This window comes from Myotis lucifugus, unplaced genomic scaffold (genome assembly GCF_000147115.1).
Source record: "Myotis lucifugus unplaced genomic scaffold, Myoluc2.0 scaffold_2, whole genome shotgun sequence".
NCBI lineage: Eukaryota > Metazoa > Chordata > Mammalia > Chiroptera > Vespertilionidae > Myotis > Myotis lucifugus.
Genome location: NW_005871050.1, coordinates 8304358 through 8316591, shown reverse-complemented (window position 1 = coordinate 8316591; position 12234 = coordinate 8304358). Strand labels below are relative to the sequence as shown.

The following is a 12234-nucleotide window of genomic DNA, read 5'->3' as shown; positions in this document are numbered from 1 at the left end:
ACCATTCAAAAAAGAATTAAAGGAAAGCCAAATCTGGGTTTGGCACCCACCTACCCACCAAAGGACCCCATTTCCACTCCCGAGGCAGATCTTCTACACCTTTAGTTACAGAAATGTATTAAAGTGCAGTATAAAAATACAAAAGGTCAGTTTCTGAACAGATCAACTACTAATTTTCTTTAAAAAGTTACTTCTTAGTGGAGTAAAAATAGTTTATTGACTCTCATTGTGTTGATAATAATCTTAGTTGCAATATGAAAACTGGAGCTCATGGATACTCTGACTTTTTCCATAGCAGTAACCAGTACTAGTGGAAAACACTACAAAAAGTGGCTGTAACAAGTTCTCCCTGCCCAGTGGTTTAAAAAATGACGTGGTATAAGAATGTAGAAATTTCTAAAATTTACCCCTAAAAGCCTGTTTTTAAAAGAAAGCTACTTAAGTATAAGCATATATCTCATTAGATAATTATTTTTCATTTGGTAAACAGATGAATGTGCAGATGAATTAACGGTATTGTATTGTAGCAGCAAAACTGGTCTTGGGTGTTGTGATCAAATAGAAAGGAAGGCAGGGAAGCATCTCCACAAGGTGCTCCGGGTAAGTAAATGGCCGAGTACCTTCTATGTCATTAGATGCATATCTCTACCACTCAGAATATTTGGGGTAAATAACAAATCAAGAGTGCTCCTCCATGACTAGTTGGTTAGGCCAGTCATATCATTTTAACGTACATGCCAACTAATACCTGGAAATGAATTCTAACATTAGTGGTTAGTTAAGGTGGAAGAAAATGAAAATGCAAAGTTCACTCACAAAATATAAAGTCTACCCTCTAGTAATGAATATAAATGTTAAAAGTACTTCATACAAAAGAACACATCAACAGTTTTTTTAAAAAATTAAATTCTTGGGCCACAGGCACTGTAAAGTGTGGATGCTCACTTCTCCAACAATTTCTTGAAAACACAGAGCTGTATTTCTCATTTGGGAATCTTTTTAAAATCCTGATTTCTGGGCCTCATCCTCCGGAAATTCTGTTTCTTTGTTACTAATGTTGTGGCCCCAACCCATAACAAAGAAACAGAATTTCCGGAGGATGAGGCCCAGAAATCAGGATTTTAAAACGATTCCCAGGTGATTCTAATGTGCAGCCAAGGTTGAGAACCACTGCCTTAGAGCAACCAACACAGATGTCTTAAATTCTGTAACTCTCTCCATAGCAAGTTCTCTTACAGCTGATTTAACTGTTAACATATTAATCTGTCACACCAACTTGGAGAGATGGTGGGTTGTTTTTTGTTGTTTTTTTTTTAAGTTCCTAACTGATAAGGAGAAAACAGGCTGCTACTTGAAAGGACACTGAGAGAAACTAGAAGTGACTGCAGACTGCAGAAAGGAGACAGGACATGTGTAAAATGTGCCTGTAAATAAATTTAAAAACACGAGTCTAGGACAATTTAGTGTAGAGTTACAAGACCATATTCCTTACAAAACCCTGAAAACTATAATAGAGTATTACAGTACAGTACAATAGCTAATGACTAAAATTATGCCTCGAAATGTACAAGCAAAGTTTAGATTATGTTAAATATATGCTTTAAAAAGGCATATAAGTTTATAGTGGGGTAATCACTTACTAAGGTATATAAATGTCTAATCACTATGTTGTATACCTGAAATTAATATAATAATATATGTCAACTGTAATTGAAAAATACATTTATTTTTAAATGGCAGATACGTTTATACACACGTACATATGATTTGTAACCATAATGGTTCACCTGGAAATGTTAAATGTGCTGATGTTTAAAAAGATCAAGTTCATAATATCTATATCTTAACTAATAATAGACAAACATGTAAATTGACCATCCCTCAGCTATGCTCACCAGCCAATCAAGAGAGTATGCAAATTAACCCAACAAAGATGGCGGTTAATTTGCATACGTAGGCGCGAAGCGGCGGAGCAGGAGCAGCGAAGACTGAAGGCTCTGGCTGGAGCGAAGGCCTGGGTCCTGGGTGCCGGAGGAAAACCGGTGCCAGCAGCCAGGGGAAGGGAAGGCCTATTGCACTATCTCTTCGTGCAATGGGCCTCTAGTATATATAAAAACAGGGAATATGCTAATTAGCCGAGTGTCACCACCGCTCAGGAGGAGCTGCATGTGCAGATGGCAGGAGGGAACTGCGTGCAGCCCCCACCCCAGCAGCCATGGAGAGGCTGGGGCTGTGTGAGGGCCGGAGCAGAGACACAACACACAAGAGCGCCTGCCCCCACCCCAGCGGACACAACGCTAAGGCCTGCCAGCACTATGCAGGTCAGGCGCAGGTCCGGCCCCCGATGGGGTGCCTCCTCTCACGGCAGGAGGTGGGGCGCCTCCTCGTGCGATTTCAATCGCACGCTGGGCCTCTAGTTATCATATAATAATAACAAAATAAAAGCAACATTTATGCAGTGATTAATATGTGCAGATATCAAGCTCTTTTCCTGTGTAATTTCATTAAATTCAACTAACAATGCTAAGAGGTAACTTTTATTTTTATTTTCACTTTTTAAAAATTAAATTTTGGGGGTAACATTGGTTAATAAAATTAAATAGGTTTCAGGTTAACAATTCTATAATACATCATTTGTAATACTGTATTGTGTGTTTACAACCCAAATCAAGTCTCCTTCCATCACCATTTATTGCCCCTATATACTCTTCTACTTCCACCCACCCCCTTTCCCTCTGGTAATCACCATACTGTTGTCTGAGTATGAGGTGTTTTTTTCTTTTCTTCTTAATCCCTCCACCTTTTTCACAAAGCACAGTAACACCCTCCCCTCTGAGAGCATTATGCTAAGTGAAATAAGCCAGTGAAGAGAAAGACAAGTACCATATAATTACATTCATATATGGAATCTAATGAACCAAATAAACTAACAAACAAAATAGAAACTGACTCATAGAATTTTTTAAAATAAAAAAGTAGATTTGAGTATCATTTCTACTTTAGAGTTGACGAAAATGAATCTCACAGAGGTTAAGGAACCAAACCAAAGCCACAGAGATAGACCTAGGATTAGAACTCAGACCAGTTTTTTGGCTATACACTATGACTTTCCAGTGATCCAGAAAATACAGCTCTCTAAGAAACATTCTTTTCTTGAGGTGTCCAGCTAGCTAATATTTTACTGTATTTTTGTTTTCCAAATTTGTATTTAACAAACATTTTGATTTATACCTTGGTACTGGCACAAGAACAGGTATATAGATCAATGGAACAGAATAGAGACCCCAGAAATCGACCGATGCCATTATGGTCCATTAATATTTGACAAAGGAGAAAATAGCATACAGTGCAGTAAAGATAGCCTCTTTTAAAATGGTGCTGGGAAAATTGGACAAGTACATGTTTAAAAAAATGAAACTAGACCACTAACTTATACCGTACACAAGAATAGCTTAAAATGGATAAAAAACTTAAATGTAAGTCGTGAAACCATGAAAATCCTAGAAGAAAGGGGGGGCAGCAAAATATCAGACATCTCACATAGTATAATTTTTGCTGATACATCTCCTAGGGCAAGAGAAAAAAAGGCAGAAATAAATAAATGGGACTATGTCAAACTAAAAAAAAGCTTCTGCACAGCAAAAGAAACCACCAATAAAATGAAAAGGAAATCCACTATATGGGAGAACATATTCACCAATGATAGTCCTGATAAGGGGTTAATTTCCAAAATATATAAAGGACTCATACAACTCAACAAAAGGAAGATGAACAATCCAATCAAAAAATGGGCAAAGGACTTAAATAGACACTTCTCCAAAGAGGACATACAGATAGCCAATAGACATATGAAAGAATGCTCAATGTCACTAATAATCAGAGATTCAAATTAAAACTACATCCTGCCAGAATGGCTGCCATCAATAAATCAACAAACAACAAGTTCTGGCGAGGATGTGGAGAAAAGGGAAACCTCATGCACTGTTGTCAGGAATGCAAACAGGTCCAGCCACTATGGAAACGAGTATAGTTTCCTCAAAAAATTAATGATGGAACTACCATTTGACCCAGTGATCCCACTTCTAGGAATATATCCTAAGAATCCTGAAACACCAATCAGAAAGAATATATGCACTTCTATGTTCTTAGCAGCATTATTTACAATAGCCAAGATATGGAAACAGCCCAAGTGCCCATCAGTAGACGAATGGACAAAAAAGCTGTGGTACATTTACACAATGGAATACTACACAGCTGTCAAAAAGAAGGAAAATTTACCCTTTGTGAAAGCATGGAGGGACCTGGAGAGTATTATGCTAAGTGAAATAACCCAGTCAGAGAAAGACAAATATTACATGATCTCACTTATATGTGGAATCTAATGAACAAATTAAACTGATGAACAAAATAGGTCCAGAGGCATGGATGCATGGAAAGACTGACAGAACTCAGAGGGGAAGAGGTTTTGAGGAACAGGAAGAAATTAACGAAAGAACTTATATGCATACTAGTGGCCTGGTGCACTAAATTCGTGCATGGAGGGGGGATTCCCTCAGCCCAGCCTGCACCCTCTCCAATCGGGGACCCCTTGGGGGATGTCCGACCGCCAGTTTAGGCCTGATCCCACAGGATGTCCCTCTCGCAATCTGGGACTGCTGGCTCCTAACCGCTCACCTGCCTGCCTGCCTGATCGCCCCTAAATGCCTCTGCCTGCCTGCCTGCCTGATTGTCCCTAACCCTTCTGCCTGCTTGTCTGATCGCCCCTAACTGCCTCTGCCTGCCTGCCTGATCGCCCTTAACTGCCCTCCCCTGCCAGCCTGATCTCGCCCCCAACTGCCCTCCCCTGCAGGCCTGGTTGCCCCCAACTGCCCTCCCCTGCTGACCTGATCTTGCCCCCAACTGCCCTCCCCTGCAGGCCTGATCTCACCCCCAACTGCCCTCCTCTGCCGGAAAATTTGGTTCTGATTGGTCAGTTTCTAAGTCAGTCAGCATCAAAGGCTCCACCTCCTAGGCAGCCGTTGGCTCCTCAGTCGACCCAGATTTGGTTCTGATCGGTCAGTTTCTATGCCAGTCAGCGTCAAAGGCTCCACCTCCTAGGCAGCCATTGGCTCCTCCCACTTCACCCAGATTTGGTTCTGATTGGTTGGTTTCTATGCCAGTCAGCATCTCTGGCCCTATCAATGGGGCCTGATCAGAAAGGCGGGGCTGATCAGCAGCCCCAGTGGAGGCCTGGAGAGAAATGGAGGTACAGCTGCTGGCCAGACTGGTGAGAGAGAGGCAAGTGCTGATCTAAAGCTGCCACAGAGGCAACGGATCAGTCCCTGTTTTTCTCTTCAGGCCTCCCTCTGGCCCTGTTCCGCAGCCCCCTCAGCAGTCAGGGCTGGGGCACTGTGCCTGAAACGGAAGCAGTCAGCACTGGGTTGCTGTGGACTGACTTCCAGTTGGTCAAGCCTTGGTCGTTACTGGTAATTACGACCCAGGGTTTTTTATATATTAGGATATGCATAACCCATGGACACAGACAACAGTGTGGTAAAGGTTTGATTCCTGGTCAGGGCACATGCTTGGGTTTTTGGGCTCAATCACTGGTAGGGGGCATGCAGGAGACAGCCTATTGATGGTTTCCTCTCACATCGATGTTTCTCTCTCTCTCTCTCCCTTTCCCTTCCTGTCTCTCAGAAATCAATCAAAATAAATTTTTTAAAAATCTTGATTTATAAGTAGAAAGACCTATGATTTAAGAGTCAGATTTGATATTACATGTTTGTAAACATGTTTCATGTTGTAAGTTGAATGTAAAAATAATAGTAAAAAGTCCTGGCTGGGTGGCTCAGTTGGTTGGAGCCTTGACCCATGTACCAAATGACTGCATGGTTTAGATTCCCGGTCAGGGCACATACTTAGGTTGCGGGTTCGATCCCTGGTTGGGGCAAGAAAAGGAGGCAACCAATCAATGTTTCTCTCTCATGTTGATATTTCTCTTTAAAATCAACAAAAACATATCGTTGGGTGAGGATTAAAAAAATTAATGGTAAAAAATACAGAACAAAACAAAAACAGAAATACCATAAATGAGCCCATCCCAAATTCTCAGATCAGTCTCTATATAATAAGGATACTATTTTCAAATGAATAGTCAAGCAGCAAAGATGAAATTTTAAAATATCAACTCATCAGTTAAGATCTGGTTCTCTTATTATTTCCCCGTTCATTTTGGAGAATTTAACATGAAAATAGGCCAGTGGAGCCTGAAGGAGAGGAAGGATTGCAGGGGAGGCTATTATAGAGGTTTTAGAAAAATCTGTTCATGAGCTGTTCTAAGAGAGCAATGAGGGCATAAAACACATGCAGGCATAGTGTGTACTGGGGGAAAGAGAGGGAGGGTGGAGAGAGGCAAATGTCTTCATTAGAAGTAAAAGTGAGGGTAGCCTGCCACATGTACATATAAAGAAAATGTACAGTGAAGCCATTTACTCATACAATTCCTTCTACCTAAATCAATGTTCTTTACTTATCTCTTCCTGTCTCAAGCGAACTCATTCAAGGGCCAGCTACAAATGTCAGTTCTGCACGAGGCCAATAGTCCCCCCCCCCCCCGTTTTTACACATTTATCTCACACCGATGATTTTTTATTAGAGTTATTTATGTATGTGTTCCTGCTTCCCCCATCTCACCATGAGTTCCTTAAAGGCAGGGGACTCTTTCTCATTTCTGTAGTTCCTACAAATTCTAGTACAAGGCCTGCCACATACTAGGCTCTAGGAAAATGTTGAATCAATAGCACTGGCTTAAGAGAGTGTATTATTGCCTAGCTTACCTGAAGGAGCATTTGTTCTCTTTCTTTTCTTGCTTGACTCCCCTCCATTCTCAATGAGGCCTTCTGTGACCAGAGGGCCACTGGCACTAGCAAACTGCAGGGGTTCGTTGTTGTTGGCAGGGTCAAAGGGCAGCTGGTTCAATCCTAAAGAAGAAAAAGAAGCCAAATTCCAGACTCTATTAAGGACTGGGATGTCTCCAGATTTTAGTATATAAGTCACTAGAAGAAAACTCTATATCTTAAAAGTCTAGGAGTAACCAGTGAATTCCTGGAACTAAATGCCCTCTGTAATTTTTATAGGTCTTATTGACAAGTAAAATTAAAATAAAGGTTCTTAGCTCTAGCCCATTTGACTTAGTGGATAGTCAGCCTGCAGACCAAAGGGTCCTCGGTTCGATTCATTGGTTGCAGGCTCCTCCCCAGCCAGGCCAAACCCTGGTCAGGGCGCTTGAATGAGGCAACCAATCAATGTGTTTCTCTCACACAGATGTTTCTCTCTGTCTTTCCCTTTCTCTTCCAATCTCCCTAAAAATCAATGGAAAAATATCCTTGGGTGAGGATTAACAAAAAAATCAACAACAACAAAAAGGTTCTTATAAGACTGTGGCTCTGTCATTTGTAAGATCCCTCCTGTTTCTTGGAAATTAACATGTTTGGTCACAAGCTATCAATTATCTTCTACCTTCTCCCTTAAACTTTTAGGATCCTCTTCAAATGTGGCTATAGTTGGACTCACTTTTTCTTTGACAAAGCTTAGCTACATATATCTTAGATTATCGCTTGACATTTTCCCATGTTTTCATCACAAGGGCTGCTGAATTGATGCAGATACACTCATTAGACTATCCTGGTGTCAAAGCCTCTTACAATGATGATATAGAGGTTTCCAAAAAAGAAAACCATAATTACATAGCAAGTGAGAAAATGGAACAAAGACATAAACCTTGCAAAGAGGAATTATTTAGTAGATGAAGTGTTGCGGAGTTATGACTCAGGTTTGGGGATTGTTAATCACATCCTCTTCAAATGATGTCAGAAGCATGGTCACTTTACTAGTAGCTGTTATATCACATAAAATGGCAAAAGGCATTTTCTATTCTCTAAGTCTTACATGATTCAGCCAGGGATGAGCAGAGATAGTTTGTTACTCTTCTGCCTGAATGCTCAAGTGCTTCAATTTAAAACTCCCTGAAATGTGGAATCAAAAGCTTTGCTAAAGCCCGATGTTAGGGGATCTCTCCTGAGCCTTTTATTCACTGGTTCTCTAATCCTATCAGAGGAATTAGGTTGGCCTGCCATAGCTCATTCTTTAACCATCAATTTTTCTATAACCCAGAGCTGTATAATAATTCTTGAGGCAATGTTGTGAAATATCCATACAGTCTTGGGATCCAGTCAGGTAAAGGTCAATCAAGTTTCAGTAAAATGAATGCTAAGGTTCTAACAAAATGACTTTACATTATAGTATTTAATAAAAAGTATCCCTATTCTAATGTTTCAGCCCACATAACAAGTACTATTTCCTCAGCAATCAGACTACTTGACCACCTCCGTTAAATGTCTTCTGGGACTTGTCAAATACTCTTCCTTAATATCACCTGAGTAACTAAGTGAAATAATGAAAATTTGTGTTTGCATCTTAAGTCAACTATTCACTGCATCACATCTATATCCTATAAAATCTCTACCATGACTAGAAATAAAGAAACAAACACCAATAACTTTGTATTACAAAACATTCAGATCATAACTATTTTCAAAGAACACTAGACATTTATATAATTTACAAATAAAGATGTTTCTTTCACCCAAGTAGTTCCAGAGTCAAATATGATAAGTGTACTACTCCAAACGTTTCTCAGTATTTCTTTCTGGAGTATCATGCTGACAGAAACAAGTTCCATGGAAGACTGAATAGTATAGTAGAAACAGTATGTGCTTCAAAACCTGATATATCAGGGTTCAAATACTGGCTCTGTCCTTTACTAGTAGAGTAGCTTTTGGCAATTCTTGTAATTTCCCTTAGTCTTAATTTTCATAATGTATAAAAGGGGGTTTATAACATTGCATAGGGTTGTTATAAAGATAAACCTACTATATACATATATAATACTTTGTATAATATATATACATACTTAAAGTTATGATTATCTTATTCTAAGTAAATTTAAAAAAAGATTTTTTCTCTCCACACAAACACACACACACACACACACACACACAACTGTATCCCTGGTGCCCAGTACCATGCCTGCCACATGTGAGTGTTGAATGAAGGAATTAATACTCAATATTGTCAGGAGAGGTGACTCATTCTGTTAACTCATGTAGTGAGAGTAAAGACTTGATGGCTGATAATCAAGAATTAATGCCACAATTTAAAAGTTCTGATGCTGATTATATCAACATTACTTGAAATAATTAGATTTCAAATGCATCTTCATCACTTGAGTACTATGCTGCAGGATGGTAAAATCTTGATCAAAAGGAATGCTCAGGAATTAGGAGGTTCTGATTAATAATGCTTAATCAGGAAATTTTTTGTAATTTTGCATATGTTAATTTTACAGAATAATATATTAATTCATTTCTCTATCTTATGAAGTAGACAAATAAGGATCTTACAGAGATTCAGAGCCAGAGCCATGATCTGTAAAAGGAGGTTAATAGCAGTACCTTACTCATAGGACTGTTAAAAAGATAAAATTAGATCATGTATATAGAACAATCTTCATCAAATCTGGCATATAGCAGATGCTCAATAAATACTAACTGCTATTGTAATTTTGAATTTCCATTTTTAATTTATAGAATTGCTGTACAATATGAGGAGATTGGTCTGAGTTGGTATATACTGATCTAAGGATATACTCTACCTTCCTCATTAAACCTTTTCATTGCCATTTGTACCTTTTTCTAAAGGTTAAAGGAGTCCAGGAAAAAAACCTGATGAATTAATAGTATTCAGTTATAGATACTTGACTATAATCATTCTTGCTTTTTATTTAGTCCCAGATGACACTTCATGGATTTAGGTATTTTGTTCCTCATACAGAACTTTTGTTAGGCACTGAGTAAGATGGAGATATCAAGTACTTTCTGTGTCATCCACCCCACATACTAGTATGATACAGATTTGTGAAAATCTTGATGATTCAGCATACCATCTCAAGACGTGTTTCTTATAGGAAAAGATCTCATATCAAGGAGAAAGAGACATTCCACTCAGTAAGCTGATTCACTTCATACAAATCCGTATTTTATATTGTCCAGGACCCAATACAGTTTCCAAAGATTTGCAGTTGGAGAACAAGGGCTAGAGAAATAGCAAAATCATATGATACTGATGCTTCCCAGCTACTTTCATTTTATTGTTTCATTCCTCCCTTAGGACAGCACTAAATAAACCAATAAATCAGGAAATCAATAGGTACTAATAGGATCTTTTCTGTGTCATGTATATGTGATCAGTGCTGAATGTTATTTTAAGTAAAACTGCACCATTAAAACTATTTAAATTCTAAAAAGAAAACCACTACTTTAATTTCAAGAATCCTTGTTGCTAAAATTTCAATTGTGATTTAAACTTAGAATATTATCAATTATATTGTACTCCTCAACCAAACTACAGAACTGATCCTTAAATCTCTTATGGTAGCTATTTCTACCATCTTCTACTATACATGATGAAACTGAAAACATATTAGATTAGGAAGAAATTTTTGAGGTTACCTAGTTCATTCTTCTATGCAAAACAGGAATCATCTATGAATTCCTGACAGGTCTAATTCCAGGGGGCACTTCTTAGCCTGGGGATTCCTTGCAATGCCCCTGGGAATTCAGCTTGCTTTCCTTAACTTTGAAAAAAACCACCACCTACTCTATTTTGAGGGGTCCTTCCATCTTCTAAAAACTGCCTAGGATGTATTTTGTTTAACTGTTAACTCACTTGTACTCCCTAAAATGAGCACATGAATGTCTAACTTTTTAAGGGTTCTACTGCAAGCAAAATAAATGAGGGAATCACAAGTAATTAACAGAGCAAAGTTAGAAATTTTCTAAATTCTTATACATTTCTCACAGTCCTTGCTTTTATTCCTGAGGATAAAGTTAATAACACTTTGAACCTTGATCATTCATTTCTCCTCATCTCTTGTGCCCTCATTTCCAAAGCCTACAAAATGTAGTTTTCTAAAGAGAAGCACAAATTGATACAATAAAGAAAAATGGACAATTAATATTAGTGTTATAGATTTCCGTATCTTATTACGTTCACAATTAAATAAGTACATGTGGTAATATAATTTCATCTAAAACCAGGTTGACCAGTTATTTCATGCCATGTCAAAATACAGATTATTTGAGTTAATGACACATTTGAAGCCACCTTAGAAAGTACTGTATGTATATTGAAGAAGGGTGGGGCTGGGGACTTAGATAATGACATTTCTTATCCAATGGAACCAGGGGATTTAAGATCTCAGAATGAAGTGTGGTTCTCAGTGAATCCTCCAACCTGCAGGTCAAGGAGTTCACAAGCAATGATATCTGCAATACAGATGCAAATGATTCCTAGGCTTTGAGGAAAGCACTGAATTTCCATGATTCTTGTGAAAGATCAATGATCTCTTTGTGCCCAGCTGCTGTAATAGTTAATGTCACAATTCACTTTACAGAGCCTTCTACTATCAGGTCAAATTAGGACTAACCTTCATGATGCAATCTAACACTTGCATGACTGCCCCAGGTTATATTACAGAAATGTGACCCTGAGGGTCCCTGCCACGTTTCATTTGCATCTGTGGCCCACAGACTTAAGATGGTATATCCTTGTTGTTTTGTTGATGGTTTCTTTTGCTGTGCAAAAGCTTTTTATTTTGATGTAGTCCCATTTGTTCATTTTCTCTTTAGTTTCAAGTGCCCTAGGAGCTGTATCAGTGAAGAAATTGCTTTGGCATATGTCTGAGATTTTGTGGCCTTTGGATTCTTCTAGAATTTTTATGGTTTCCTGTCCTACATTTAAGTCCTTTATCCATTTTGAGTTTATTCTTGTGTATGGTCTAAGTTGGTGGTCTAGTTTCATTTTCTTGCATATATCTGTCCAATTTTCCCAACACCATTTATTGAAGAGACTATCTTGGCTCCATTGTATGTTCATGCCTCCTTTGTCAAATATTAATTGAGCATATTGGGTTGGGCTAATTTCTGGACTCTCTATTCTATTCCACTTATCTATATGTCTGTTCTTGTGCCAGTACCAAGCAGTTTTGAGAACAGTGGCTTTGTAATACAGCTTGATATCTGGCATTGAGATCCCACCTACTTTGTTCTTTCTCAGGATCGCCGCAGCTATTCGGGGTCTTTTTTATTCCAGATGAATTTTGGAGAGTCGTTCTATATCTTTGAAGTAGGCCAT

At 38.6% G+C, this 12234-nt stretch overlaps 1 protein-coding gene across 2 annotated transcripts in view; it reads right to left on the bottom strand.

Moving 5' to 3' along the window:
• The window catches only part of ENOX2 (ecto-NOX disulfide-thiol exchanger 2), a 292266-nt gene that overhangs the window by 157944 nt on the left and 122088 nt on the right, over positions 1–12234 (bottom strand). For both annotated transcript variants that reach the window (XM_023757943.1, XM_023757939.1), the window contains exon 3: positions 6819–6962. The gene's annotated coding sequence lies outside the window, so the exon portion shown is untranslated. The remainder of the gene's footprint in view (positions 1–6818; positions 6963–12234) is intronic.